Raw genomic sequence first — 15,025 nt, forward strand, 5'->3', positions numbered from 1 at the left:
ACCCGGCATATATTATATAAACTATTATAGACTGGTTGGATTGTGGGTGGTGGTCTTAACGACAATAATGTAGATATAAATATACATAATAGCATTAGCTGGCCTATATAGGCGGAAATAAAAATAGAACTTCATTGATTTTGACGAAAACCAATTGTGGACGAAATAAAAAGAAATCAAGGTTATGGAGGTAACGGTGAATGCCCAAACGATCAATTACTATACGTAAATAAATATTTGTACGAAGATAAAAATTTCTCTGTATAAAAGTATGTAATACCAAATAAAATACCATGTTAGTTTTAAGTATAAATAAAACACTTTTGGCATTTTACGAAATCTTTATAGGCATTTGATACTTTTTAGATAATATGGATCATAGATTACTAACATTTATTTTTGTATTTAATGTTACATGATTATAACCATATCTCGGTAATCTGAAATATGTATGAATTATTAACTTTTTAGATTTTACTTCTAATACGGATAAAATGTATTATGTTATTAAATTATTATGTTAATAATTAATTAATATCTATTATATGCCAGCACTTTGTTTTATTCCAGGAAAACTATTTTGCACTTGAAAAAACCCGTTTGGAGTGAATACGAGCACGAACTCTTACAGACTTAAAATTGAAAAGTAAGTAACGAGATTCGTAAATAATAAAGTAATTGTTATTTATTAATACTAAAAAAATGATTAATAATTTAATCCCTATGGATTTAAATTTATGATTTATTATTTGGATTAGTATGTACTTACTACTTATGCGTACTATATTAAAAGATAAAAAGGATTTAAAACTCTTGGAAATTAATTTTCCATACAGTTGTATAAATACACAATAATATATCATAGGTTCCGAAATCCACTCGATTTGTTATTTTGTAAGCAAAAAATCAGCTACCTAATAAGAAATTGGCAATTGGTTTTAATGTTTACTTAATTTCGATTATTTTATTGCTATGCGCTAGTTAATTGTTAGTTTAGGTTAAAATAACATTAAGTAAATTATTCGCTGTTCATCGCCTAATGATGTACCTAATTGAGTAATTTATTTACTTAACATAGAAGTGGTTTTGACAAGATGCAAATTAATTATTAAACTATTTTGACTTGAAGTCAAAAATAATCAAACACGAAACTGAATTAATAATTATACAGTTTATGAATTTCAATACAAATAGAATAAAACAATTGAAAAAGCCAATATTGTATTGAAATTCCAGATTTCTTACTTTTGTTTCAAATCTTATCTTGGTCTAAAAAAAAACTTATCAATATATTATTTTCGGTATATTTTTTAATACTGTTTTGTAAATAATTGAGAAACCCGTTAAATTATTATTGAAATAAAACAATAGTTTAAATTTATCACGAGTCTACAACAACTCTTAAACTCAAGATAGTTGTCGAGCTTTATGTAGTTGACTGAAAAACAATTGTTCCATATTCGATGAATAATAAATATATATTCTAGAGTAAAAAAAATGCCAACGGCACGTAGTGTTCCCAAGCGGTCACCCATCCAAGTACTAACTACGCCCGACGTTGCTTAACTTCAGTGATCGGACGAGAACTGGTGTATTCAACGTGGTATGGTCGTTGGCGAAGACGTCGGAGAACAAGAATGTATTTAAGCTAATTAATAAATATACCATAATTCTTGTTTAAATGCAATTATAGTAAATATGATCGGTCTTAATTCCTAACACTGTCAAAAAACGTTTCCAAGGAATTAAACCTACAACTGCAGCTTATAATTTATTGTAATATCATAGCAGAAAAATTGTATGGTTATAAATAAATAATGAAAACATCGAAATAGAACAATACGAGTATAATACAGCGAAACCTCTCAATATCTTATACCTGCAGGCTGCAACTCTTATTCACTAAAATGTTCTAAAATATTAGAGACGCCCGCTATTTAGAGGAGTCCGTTTGGGATGACTAGTTACATTATTTGCGGAATAGTAATATCATTACAATAATTACCGCTAAACCGTTTAATTTTAATTTATATCACTGTCGAGAACAGTTCACCAATGGAAGTCTATTGAACTTTGTTGGCATTAGTAGTTAGACACTAACTGTCTAGGAACCGCAATGCAATATGTCCATAAACATTGTATAATAATATGTAGTCGTATAATATGTTTATATTATAAGCTGCTTAGCTGCTCTGATAAAAGATCGTTATCCATTATGGAATGTTTAAAGTTTAAATTTTGATCTTATTATCATAGTTATTATACCATTATAAGTTCGCAAACTATAAAAATATAATGCCATACACGCATTTAATGTCGGGTAAGAGGAATTCTGAATTGACAATGATTTTTTTATAAAGATATTCGTATTTTTTTGTTTATTGTACCGATACACTGCCCGGTAAAGTGATAGGATATTGAAAAACATACTTAAATTTCTATAAAGTTTACTTGAGGCCTTACTCGAGTAAATATAATTATAACATTTAGAATTAAAAAAAAAAAAAATTGAAATAATTCATTAGTCAAAAAGTAGACAGTGATTTTACTGTTATTATACTTTTATTTGGGTCTGTTTTTTTTTTTTTGTCAATTATTACAATATTTTCATTTTTATTTGAAACTAATCTATATTTTATTATTTTTCATTATTTTTGCATCAAATTATTTAAATTATGTTTTATTTGTTTATACAATTTTGCTACGACTAGCATACATAAGTATATAATATTACATTATATGTAGATAAAAAACAAAAAATCAAATAGGTAATCAAAAAAGTATGATGATTGATCTTAATTAACTTTGAAGAAAACTTTTGAAAACATTTTGAAGTTAACTTCATAACAAATTCAATTTAAGTATGTTTCTTTTTGAATTTCTATATATTTGGTCATTACTCATTACAATGAAAAAAAGTACCTACTTACTTGATTTCTTAGTGTTCAATATTACTCGTAGACCACACTGATTTATAACGTCTTTTGTTTGCCCTTGTGGTGAGTTAAGTACCATCTTTTTCACACAACAATCACATACACAAATAATCGCTTAGAACGCACATGACATATACACGACATTCTCTCGAGCACTTAGTAAATTGCTTATACTTAACTCCTTTAAAAAGGCAGGTATCGAATGCAATTCATACAATACTTACATAAGTATAATAAAGGCACATTTAATAATATAAGGAATCAATGTCCGCATTCCACTTTGTGAAGTTCTAAATACTAAATATGTTGTAGCTATTTTATAAAATATTCAAATTATACCTAATTTATACGGATACCTTCATCGCTATCAGTAGGAGGTGCCTATTTATGTTAAATTACATTTTTGAACTGTCCATACAATTATTGCAACACGACACCTGCAGCATGACTAATAATTATCATAAATATAGTGTCTTATAATCTAAAGATCAGTGATTTATTAAACAAATGGGTATCACAAAATTGATAGAAAATATCACACAAATTAATATGAAAAAATCTCTATATAGCAGTTTTTGGTGTGTAATATAATATTTACTCATTTCAACTTTATTCCATTGATTACACTTTTCGGTCGGTGGTACAAATTTTATCGTCCCACCACTCATATGATTGTACAAATCAGTTGGATACTTCTAAACATTTGCTTGTATCATTAAGCGATAATTAATTTTTCGTACCTTTATACACATAATATACAATACAATCATTTTATTTTATTATATTTACATTGATCATAATTAATACAATAACTACCTAACTGAAACTAATATTGGGAGATGATGTGGTTCAAACATTTCCGAGAAATACAATATATTTCTGTATTTGACGAATGGTTAAGTATACATTAAAAGACAAAATTAACAAAAATTAGAATTAAACAAATTATAAGTTTGTGTTATTTCAATTTTACTAATTTTTTCATATTTTTAAATTTGTATAACAGCCAGTATATTACAAAGTTCTAATAATGGCCCCTGATTATATTTATAGAATTGCTCTTATGCAATTTTGATAGTTCGTGGTTTTTTTTTTATTAAAATTATCAATTTAAACAAAAAAAATACTGTATTCTAATCTAAACGTTAATAATAATACAGTATTAACGCTTTCAGCGTTGAAATATATCATATTATTTTTATACAACGATCAAAGTTGTTTAATCCCACTTAATTCATTTTAATAATATTACGGTTTATAAATATATCTAGATAAAAACAAATGTAAAATTGTCTATGTATTGTTAACAAAACAAAATGTGTACCTATGTCAAATGTTTCACCGAATAAAGTTTACCAGGGGACAATGGAGTATTAATGTATAACTATTATTGACTTGACACACATCGTGGAAGTAAATACAGAAAACAAATCACGATTTACACATCATATAAGTTCAGTAACATCATAAAATCAGTGTAAATACCGTTAAGGTGTTAAGCAATCTTATTTATTCTGCGAAACTGCGCATAAATAATTAAAACAATTGCTACACAATCAGTCATATAATACATGCGATTTATAATAATCTTGAGTAATATATTCTATTATACATGAAACTTTCTAATGTAAATATAATGTAAACACGATGAGACAAAATCATAAAATCATCATCATAATATGTACGATGTCTATAATATGCCTACTAATGACTAATGTATAATAGTTATTATATAGTATTATTTTAAATTTTTAACTACTTACTAGTTACTATTATAATAATTATACTGATAAAATACATTTTAAAACGACATTTCAGATGTTTAGCACTTGGAATTTATTTAAGATAGATAATTTAAAAGCTTATTATTAACAGCGTAAACATATTATTGTGATTTATGATAAATATTCAATACACATTGTACATGGGTTGAAAAATATATATTATTTAATAAGGTTATTTTTGATTCAATTTTATCTAAAACTAAACCACTTCGACGACTGTTAAAAATGAAGTATTTTAAAAATATTTTATAATATATGAAATATCTATTGTAGCGGTAAGTTATATGGCATTTAATTTCACGGTATAATCTAAGCTAAAAAATATGGCTTTTTTTTAAATCTCAAGAGGAGAAAAATATTAAAAATATGAAAGTATAATATTAATAGTATTTTGTTAAATCTTTGTAATATTTTTTATATTAAAGTCATAAAAATAAAAATAAAATTACCTTTGATTCCCAAAATATAATGTATAAGAAACAAGAATATAAAATGAATTAATCTATAATATGCAAATAATTGCATGCTTAATAATTGTTCTTATTGGATTGAGCTTAATAATATTTTTTACTTCAGTAAAGTGTGCATACAAATTTAAAATCCTCTATTTCTCTCCCCTGTTTCGTTCCGATTTCAAGTGTACTTCACCATTGAGTAGGTGACTAATAGATGTGTTAAATTTGAATTAAGTTATAAATCATTACACACGCAAAACGATTCTGATCTGAGACGATGTTATGAAATCAGATAGTTCTGAGCCTTCATTTATAAGAATATATTTTATTATATACTTATTATTATAATGTATAGGTATACTGCAATTATAAATAATTATACGTTAAGGTTTAACTAATTTTTTCCAAAAAATATTGAATTTAATATAAGTATAATATTATTATTGTGGCTTGGCGGGGCGCGTTGGCTGCTACCAGTCGCGGAATGCGGCTGGGAGTAAGTAATGGCCACAGCTATACTAGCTCTCGGATGGGTGACCACTCGGGTTCATAGTAGTTAAAAACCTTGCCACACATACACGTGTTTGCTACCTACCGTAACAACCGTAACAATCATAAAAACAACCTTACCCCTACCACAGTTCATAACCCCTACAACAGCTAATGGCTTCAGTAGCCGGGCTTAAGTTGAATAAAAAAAAAATTATTATTATGTTATTATAATGTAATCATATGATTTATTATTATTGTTTTATAAGTCAATACTAAGGTATCGTAAAACGATGTGAATAAGTTACAGTAATGTGTTATTTAATGTGTTATTGTAGTTCAAGACTAATCTAAATGTTTTGAAAATTGAATCGTTAATATTAAATAATAATATTATGTGATGGTGAAAAGTTTTTAGTTTCTGCGATTAATATTTAATATTATTTAAACTACAACATAATACAAAAATTGACTGGGAATAAATCGTTAATATATGTTTGAATATCCACTATAGTCAATATTTTAACTTACAAACTAATTACAAACTAAAATTATAAGAAAATACATATCACGAATATTGGAAAATGTTGAGATGAGAAAATTAAACAATAAAAAAAAGTAGGTACTAATAAGTTGCTAAATAACAATAAGGTACAAAATCATCATAATTTAATATTATGTATCGTTTATAATATTGCATACAGTATAAGAAATAATAATTGCGTTTCTTGAAAATTAGTATATTTAGTTGTATAGGTACACGAATTAACCGAAATACACTAACTAATAATTTAATTTTACTGTATGCATGAATATATTTCTTATTTTAAAAAAAAAGATAAGACTGAGACACGTTAATATTTTGAGAAAATAGAATAATTTCTAATGGAGAACTTACAGTTTATTATTTATTTATTTGATTTGTAGGATTTTAGTGAAAGTTTTACAGCGAAAAATATATTTTATATTATTGTGTTATTATCACACTGCTGATTCAAGTGTGAGTTGTGAAATCACAAAGATAATAATATGACACCTTATACTCATATTTACCTATTGTCTACCATCTATTACTATTTACTTATTGTACATTGCATATACACTAATTATATTGTATACATTTCAGTAAAAATCATAACATTACATTTGTATAAGGATTTGGAAGATTGTATTTAATATCTTTGCTGCGTGTTTGAAACTGTTAAGAGTAAAAATAAGAAACTAGGAATTCAAATCATCAATTAATAACCACTGACATTGCATTTGTATGAGTAAATAAAATTTGTAACTATTAAAATTCTTTAATATTTTCATTCCATAACGTTGCTTATTAGAAGACACTACACATACTGAAAGAGCACAGTCATTTTTTAAATGTAATTTATAAAGTCAAGATTTAAATTAATTGTTAATCTTAAGATAAATTTGTTTTCAAATCTGTTTCTTATTGTTCGTTTGTGATGACGTTTTTCATTTTAAATGTACAAACATCAGAATTATGCCAACATTATTATGTAATATGTATAACGTATGAATGAGTTGATCTTGTATACATATATATGTATATATAAATATAGGTAGTTCCTAAAATGTATATAGGTACTATTTATGTAACTTCGAAACAAGCAACACACTTCTATATCATTTTAAAATAACCATAACTTTATACTATGTACATAGGTACCTACACTTAATTTTTCAGGCCATTATATTATTAATGTCTGTCAGAGTCGCATAATTAGTCAAAAGCTTAATAATTCATTAAAATAATTATAATTTTTATTACATACAATCTATAGTTTTAATATCAAAAATGTAGTTAATTTGTTGTGTTTAATTTTTTTACACATAAAACCACGATAAACATTGTTTCTGTTCAACAAATTGTTTTTTAAGATTATTATCAACACTAATATAATTATATATAACTATTTTTATTATTATTTTTAAAGCATCAACTGTGTCGTTATTAATTATTATCCGAAACCAATACCCATTTACTGTTATTTAAAAATATAAAGATAGTTCCGTACTCAGTTTAACTACCAACGCCTTTAGTTGATACGACTAAAACAATAAATCATGTCTAAACTCTAAGGTTTAGAATCTAAACAACATGCCATCAACACTGCTTTCTGTAGATCATACGAAATATTTTACATTGGACTGTATTAAAATTATATAGGTATCAAAGCATTATAGAATAATTAATTATTATATTAAATTATCTATAGTAAATTGAAAAATAAAATAAACATACCTATAAGAGTAAGTCCAAAAAATACCGTTGCATTGTATGCTTTTTAAATGATTACATTATAACTATTTACTGATAAACGAAAAATTAACTCGAATGCCAATGTTTACGAAAACTACTTATAGATAATATGGTAAATCTATATCACCCAATACAATAGTCTCGTGATCTCAATAATTGAATATGTAGTTATTTATATTTCATGAATCTAAATTTACAATCATCAATACAAGTTTGCTAGTTTTAATTGTACAATACTGTTTTGTTTTATGTTTAAGTCAATTTAAGAAACACAGTTCTCTCTTACATTGCATAAAAGCATAATTAATCGATACAAAATTATTTTATATCAACCTTTTAAAACGTAAATATTATCGTTTATGAAATTAATTTCTAGATAATAAAAGTTTTAGTTGAATAAGAATACTTTTAATAAAAGTCTGAATATAATTAATTTAAAAAACGTATCATTTTAACTGTGAGATTGTATTATTCGTAAACATTTCTTTATACCGTGATAAACCACACAAAATGAACGATTTAATTAATTTAATTTTTGAGCCATAATAAATTATTATAAACACCTTTTTTCTGTGTAGAAATATTTCTACAGCATCGCTACATTTAGTGAATTCGGTTTGTATTAAACTGTAAAAACTTGTTGTAAGAAATACGAATATTATCAAACATTTGATCAGGTATAATATTATTACAGTATTATATTACAAAAAAAAATTGTTATAAGCATTCTTAGAATATTTTTTATTGTCTCCTTTTTTATTAGTGCTTCAAAATAGTTTTATATACTACTCCTTATTTGACGATAATGCTATATTAACATTCACAGTTTTTGAACCTTTTTTTCCTCCCTATTCATATTTTTATTATCAACCATTCTTTGTACATCTGCCGATTTGAAAACCAACCTAACATGCATTTGTCATCCATTTTTCACTCATTGCTCATTTTATACTTTTTATTGGCATCTCAGAATAAAAATGTAAACTGTAATATTCTTTCCTATAGCTCTCAGCCTACCTACTGCCGACTATTATGTTATATTAACTTGTTACTATAGAGTATTTTGTTTCAAATTTAAAACAACTGCTGTTGAGATAAAACAATTGACAATAAATGACAAATTAAAAAGGAACTTATTAATACTCGAATAATACATCTTATGGTAAATATAAAAATTACAGTAAATACCTGACAAATAATATGACGTATATTACACGAATTTTCTTATGTAAAAATATTTAAAATGTATCAGCTTATTATCTAATCGTTGTCATGCCATTCCCTCTTTTCCGAGAAAAAAAATTAGTAGTTAGTACTTAGACAATAATAAAAATATACTCACGTGGAAATAACATATCCAACTACATCGGACTACATGCAATGTATTAATACCTACCCCAGTACAAAAAAAAATGTTTGGTTGTAAAATACATACTATGCATAAATCAACGTCATTATGTATCTAGAATTAATGATTGCTGCTAAACCAGACTTATCGATATCCGGAACAGGCAACATTAATTATAAATACATTTTGTCATTTTGGAAATATGGCGTAATAATAGTATGTTTAGGTAATTCGTGAGCAAGAAAGTTAAGCTACTTAACCAATTGAAAGTGTCAAAAATCTCGTGTTCCTGAGTTCGGTACAAATTATTAAGTCGTTATTAATTGGGTTGTAATTATATTGATCGATTCGAGAGAATTGATATTCGCCAAAACCGAAAAACATCGACTTCATCGGTGTTAATGGGTTTATTTAATTTTTTTGCGACTAACCACATTTTAATGATATTTTATACTCTGTATACAATATAATAATAATATATTACTGTTGTATAATGTTTATGGTGTTACACATCACTGTTATAATTTTTTAAAGAATATATAGGTCTATATATCCAAGGACAAAATATTTAGGGTTAAAATAATCAACAAAAAGAATGCAAAAAACCAAATACAAATTAAAATTGCCTGTTTAGTAAAGTCATGGTCACTTTAAACATTTTTACCACACATTTTATTCATATTCATTTATTATATTCAATATAATGTATTGCTATTTTTTGTTTCACTTAAATTTTCAGTTAAAATTTTTAAAAGAATTCAACGCAATTAATTGCTTAATAGCCAATTTAATGACACGGCAACGTTGTACGCAAATTTGTCCTCAGTTCTATTGTTTTTTTTTTAGTAAACCTAAACCTAAGGGTTTTGTAAATTTTAAATGTTTTCAATCGGGGTAGGCCAACGAGGTACAAATTTTTCAATGGTTAAATAGTCTATATACTTAGTAGTCGGGTGGGTAACTTCTTACATTACTGTGTAGACACTATAGACTGTCTAGACAAACAAATAAATTATAAAAAACAAAATGACATCTGAAGTTGTGTTAAATGAACCATTTCATTCAAGAAGTTCTGTCCTTACATATTTGTTACATTGTTAATAGATACCTACAACTACCTATGTATGTCACTATTATATTACATTGATTTTATAGAGACTTTAAATATTAATTTCCTTACATAAAACATTTAAAAAATGCTTGATTAGCACAAAATGTTTGAAAAATTGTACGCTATGCATATGGTGTTTTTCGTTTCCTATTTGAATAACATAGTTTACGTTTAATTTAATTTAATTAAAATTCTTTGGTAGGTTTTTGTAGAATCCAGTTATAATGACCTGTCACTACCACACTCTAAAATATAATTTTTCAAATGTATAGGAAATTAGTATCACCACACTTTTAACTAGGTTAGTGGGTAGTAAATTTATTATGTTGAAAGGTTAAAACCCACCTAAAATGTGTGTATAATAGTACTACAGTATTGTATGTAGTATGCGGGTGTGTATATAAATTTATTTTATTGTCTGCCATTAGGTAATGTTACTGAGTAACATATTAAATCTTGTGAGGTTAATTTTATTTTAGTCTTTTTAAGGATTAATTGCATCATTTTTACTAAAACCGTGTGTGTTTTTTTATTAAAATGATACCAAAAAGAAACAAAACACTTTAATTTATAAAAATAAATTATTGAAAACATGAGGATTCAAATTTTCTTTTGAACACAATAATGATTAATGGTGTATTTTAAAATTTGATTCGAATTATTGCGAAAAAATAAATATATACCTGCAATACATGATTGGTATATTATATATTTTTCATTATTTTACTTTACAGTGTGCAGTTATGAATTTATCTCATATGTATCACTTAAATTATTTTTATGAACCTATTATAATAAATTTGTAACAATAGTGTTTATTGATCTATGGCACAGTGCACACATTGAAGTAACTTAACTGTAACTTTTACTGCTAGTCACATTCAATTCAAGGTGACTTAAAAGGAATTTAAGATTAAAAAGAAAATATTTTAACCTATTATATTTTCTGATTGCCTATGTGCTCACTAGTCCTTTTTACTATAGTAAATTATCCACTCGATTCATCTCTGTCGTTGTATTATGTGTTTATTCAACAGTTGTAGTCATTTGTATATCAATTCTACGAATGCTGTAACATTATTCACATTATAATGATTGTCTAATTTATAAAACTAGAAGTTTTTTTCAAATCATTTATATTTTATATAGACATAATATGGTATTAAATATCATGTTAAAAATTACATAACTGTGCCTGACTACAGACTGATACAATGTAAATTTTATACCAAAATGAGTTGAAAACCATTGTTTTTATTTTTATCAACATTTTTCTATCTGAATAATTCATTATTACTATAACAAACAAAGTACATTGTAAAGAATATAAATTGTATGAATACAATTTTGAAATATACCATTAAACCTTTTTTCAAGGCTATGTGAAGTTATCTAAAGTTTATATTTAAGAAACCTAATGGTTAAGATAACAATCAGTTTATGGGTATATTATGTTTCTTGTTTAGTATAAATTTAGAAAAAATTGACATCTTAAATAAAATACTTAAATTATAGGTATTATACATTTAATTAGGCATAGTGTTTATTATTTAGAAATTAGGTTTATTTTATATTCAAATTTCAATCAGTCAACTATAAGCATTAATAGTAGTGGCGAACACATTCGATAAACAAACATCGTATTTATCATTAGGATCGTATTAATTTATTGGCATCCGAATTACAGTATAGTAAGTCCCAATTATAGGTCTACTTGCCTCTATGTTAATCCTCACTGGCACGTGAGTAATTATTATTATAATATATATGTATTTGTATATATACTTCATATAAATTGGCCTGTTTTGTCATTATCTAGACAAAGGAAATAATCTTCTATGCTTAATATTTTTTAACAGAGTGCCGAACATTATTTCTACAATTTTTACATGTATAAAATAATATGACTATAAATAAATATTATGTACATGATACAAAATATCCATATTATTTTAATTTGAAAGTTATTTTTCTATTAAGACAATACTCTAGCATTATACTATTACTTTCGGCTAGAAAATTAAAATAACATACTCATTTTCATAACAATGATGCAGGTTGTTCTTTGTTTATGTCTCGTTGCCTTTTTATATTTTAAATTTAAAATCTGTATAATATTTTATAACTACATTAACGATTTCCGGATGAAAATTTCCATAGGGGTTTCGTCCTAGCCGATTGTTTTATTAAAACATCTTATGTAAAAACTTAGCGTCGTGATATTTCAAGTAAAAACATAGGTACGAAAGGAAAACAAGGAACTGTCCTCCGGGAATTAATCATAAAATGCACCGTAGGTATAATATTATGTTAACTTACAAGTTATAATCCGTTTATTATATGTATATATATAACAACATATACACTACACTGCAGTGTTATAGTTAATAAACATGTTACAATGACGGGGGAAAGCGGGACAGTAAGTACCCATAATATTGTGTAGTCTGGCTGGCTGACGGTCACCACGTAGTTCGTTACGATAATTACATTATAATAATATTATGCCTCGTTGCAAGCAATATATGAACTTCTTTACTACCTCTCAGAAATTAACTAACGATGACAAAAGTAATGTTATTGTGCTAACGAATCAAACAACAAAATAACGAATCCAACAAAGGCTGTACAGCTTGCAGGCAATGCTAACGATAATTATTATCTTATTACGACAGTGGTTTTATATTTCACTTCGAAAATACGAAAAACATAAATTTTAACTTAAGACAACCACCAAAAATAAAATTGAAAATTCCTTCTCTATATCTTTATCACTCTCTTTCTCTCTTTCCCTAAATGGTTAATCACTCATACTATGTTTAGATTTTTTTTTTAAATTCTTTTTAAATAAGACGTTACCGCTCACACGAAATTCCGCTGGGAAGAAAGCGGAAGTCTAATAATAAATACTGTGATTGGGTCTGTATACTGATTTATCATAATTGATTTGAAATTAAATTTTATTCGAATCCTCTCAACAAAGCATTAAAATACAAACATTCTCAAAAGACACATATTGACATATTGTAAAATAATAGTTATAGGATAACATTTTAAAAATAATAGCTTAATACCTACTATAGATATACCAGATACTAGAATAAAAATGTGTTGACATTTTAAATAGATAAAGCAATTATTGTAAATGAAAACAAATACAATCGAATTTGGCGAAAGACATCAGAAACCATAATCACTAAACATTTTAGTCTGTCAAATAAGGACCAAGAACCTCATGCTCAGCCCCGAACGAAATCTAATGCTGAAGCCAATGTTTTAATTATTTAGCACAATAACAGAGGATATAACAAGATACAAATGGTAATGTATCTGTATCCCTTGTACCTAGTAAATAAACAATCAGGATAGCAGTCGATTTTAAATTTAATGACAAATTGTGTAGGTAGGTACTCATATTTTATTTATTTACAAGTTATGTTCATTTTCATGAAGGATATAAGTTAAGTCGTTAAGTGACTTAACCGTTGAAAGATTTGATATAAATTTTCAGTATTGACCATATTGTGTGCAGTATGTTTTATTGTGTACCATAGTTCTCAGAGGTATTTAAACTTTATCATCCCACAGTTTTTTTGTGTCTCTACAATATTTTTTTAGGATCCAAATTATTAATGACAAAAAAAAAAACAATGGTTTATGTGTATGTAAATTTTTCATTTAATAATATTTATATTTATGTATTACATTGGATTTGGTTTCTGATTCTTTGATGTGGCTCACTTCGCTAACTACATGGGAGTCGTGAAGCACAGTTTCAATACTGCTGGTGTAGGATATTGGATTTGGGTTTTCGCAGTACCTAAATGCAGCAATAAGCACCGTCACAGAGCTAAACCGCTTGTTGTATTACTTATGCCCTAATATTGTGCATGTATATAATATTAAGTTTAAGGTATGTTGCCTAGTACATTATTAGACTTGCACTAGATAAATGAAATATTTGTTTAATAATATAAATTAAAAACAAAATGTATGATTTAAGACCTAGTCAATACATTTTAGTAGAAAAAAAAGAATAATGTAGTGACATGGAAAATTAGGTTAAGCTATAGTTTAAACGAGACAACAGCGGACAACAAAGTGTTGTAGGATTATGCATTTTATTTTATTATTGTACGTCGGATGTACCTAATCGGCATGTACAACAAATGTATAAGGATAACTGCGAACAATCCACTGTAATTCCATTGCCAAATTTCTTTTTAGAATATTTATTTTGAAGTGAATACTATGAAACATAGACAACTTTAGAAATCATAAACATTAATCAGTAATTATTATCTATTTTACATTGATAATACAATTGATATTCGATTATAAGTTAGGTATAACATCGGTGCACTATTGCACCGCACGCATTCAAATCATATAATATATTTCTGAACGCTTTTATAAATTAGTACCTACTAACAAATTTATTTCAATCATAGTTACGGACCACAAGTTTAAACAAAATTTATTTTTGGTGTAATATGTGTATCTTTTTCGTTTTGCCTGAATAAATGCTTAAGTTGTAACAACAAAGCTGTTGCCAGCAATATACATTATCACAAGGTATGCGGGGAGGGCCATATTTTCTGAATATCAAAAGCCAAACCTACAA

The 15,025-nt window shown here is 26.2% G+C and overlaps 1 protein-coding gene across 8 annotated transcripts in view; it reads left to right on the forward strand.

Moving 5' to 3' along the window:
* LOC111026915 (neuropeptide CCHamide-1 receptor-like) overlaps nucleotides 1-15,025 on the forward strand; it is a 144,388-nt gene that overhangs the window by 38,580 nt on the left and 90,783 nt on the right. For all 8 annotated transcript variants that reach the window (XM_022305106.1, XM_022305102.1, XM_022305100.1 and 5 more), the window contains one exon: nucleotides 571-646. The gene's annotated coding sequence lies outside the window, so the exon portion shown is untranslated. The remainder of the gene's footprint in view (nucleotides 1-570; nucleotides 647-15,025) is intronic.

Source organism: Myzus persicae, unplaced genomic scaffold (assembly GCF_001856785.1).
Source record: "Myzus persicae strain clone G006 unplaced genomic scaffold, MPER_G0061.0, whole genome shotgun sequence".
Lineage (NCBI taxonomy): Eukaryota > Metazoa > Arthropoda > Insecta > Hemiptera > Aphididae > Myzus > Myzus persicae.